At 55.6% G+C, this 1,463-nt stretch overlaps 1 pseudogene; it reads right to left on the bottom strand.

The window, feature by feature from the left end:
* Window positions 1–555: 555 nt before the first annotated feature.
* Window positions 556–1,091, bottom strand: LOC118662139 (annotated as a pseudogene).
* Window positions 1,092–1,463: the final 372 nt, after the last annotated feature.

Genomic DNA, 1,463 nt, shown 5'->3' on the forward strand with positions numbered 1-1,463 from the left:
ACCTCTTGGATTGGGTTGTTTAAGACTCGGAAGAAGACTGACAAGCAATGATAGCGACAATAGCTATAAACATAGTGGATGTCGTGCACATGGAGCCTTGTTCCTGTAGAAGGTTGCTGGCCTCTTCAGTCAAGGGATTTCAGCTGCCCTCAAGGCGGCGGTTTGGTTGTCCTTGTTGATCTGGTTAGCGGGCGGCGTCATTGGCGACGGGCTTCCCGAAGCGTCATAGCGTTGAAGGGCTGGATCATGGGTCCATCAGGGCTGTGCTTGATGGTGGTGTCCGTGTCCGGGGAGGAGTCAGCTGTGCCCTCTGGGTTGGCCTATATGGATGGTACCGGGGAGGAGGAGGGTGAGGCAGAGACGGAGGGTGGTGTGACGTAAGGTCGGACTAGATGGTCTGGAATCCACACAGGTGAGTCTGCGTCCTGTGGAAGTATACAAGCATATCCTCCCCGCCAGGTTAAAAGTACATCAGGTCCCTTCCAGGCTGCTGTAAGTAAGTCTCTCCATTTGATGAAGGCTTGAGGTTTAGTTAGATCAGGGTTCCAATGTGATTCATGAAATATAACTAGCAGGCTGTTCTCCGTCTCGTCGCGTTATCTGATCATGTGTAAACTTCACACATGCATCATACTGTTCTGCAAGTTTTGTGTTCAGTATTTCTTCATACTCTTCTCGAACTTTCTCTTCACGTTCGTTCAACAAGCGTTCACAGATCACCCCAACTTGCTGTAGGGTGAATAAGGGCTGTTCTTGCTTTAAAGGTGAGGATGTTGCAGATGAAGTCCCTGGCAAAGCTGGTCCACTGAGGAGAAATGCATGTGGCTGTGCATCCGAAGTACAACGTGGATCCGTCTGTTGAAAATTAGTTTCTAAATGTCTTCTCTTCTGCATGCGTTGATACTCTTGTTTTACGTTGTACAGAATTTGTTCTGTGGTGAGGCGGGACGAGACATCGCCGAAGGGGGACGGCTCCATTCGGAGGTGCTTCAGCCGCGAGGCGGCGGGGGCCGAGGTGGGCGCTTCTGGGACGCCGGGCTCAGCAGCAGGTCGAAATCCAGAGTCCTTTTCAGAGTGGCCCTGCACGCCATGGCGGGCTCCGGGGCTCGGGCGGGCGGGGTGGAGAGGGGGGATGGGGGGAGGGGGGGAGGGCGAGGCAAGGGGGAGAGCGGGGACTCCCAAGAGCGGCTGACCCACGGGCTCAAGAGCAGACAGCAGCCGCCTCCGCGGCAGGGCCAGGGGCCTGCGCGGCGCAGTGAGAGCGGGTGGGGTGTGAGGCCGGAACGTGGTTGGCTGCTCAGTAGGTAGAACACCAGACTCTTAATCTCAGGGTTGTGGGTTCTTGCCAAGACGCTGGGCGCCAGATGTTGGGGTCCAACCCCAGCAGGTCCAGGGGTTCCCAAAGGTGTGGATGGACGGAGTCTGCGAAGAAGGAATGACAGGGAGGCAACGTTCAGTTGATC

This window comes from Myotis myotis, unplaced genomic scaffold, assembly GCF_014108235.1.
Source record: "Myotis myotis isolate mMyoMyo1 unplaced genomic scaffold, mMyoMyo1.p scaffold_m19_p_8, whole genome shotgun sequence".
NCBI lineage: Eukaryota > Metazoa > Chordata > Mammalia > Chiroptera > Vespertilionidae > Myotis > Myotis myotis.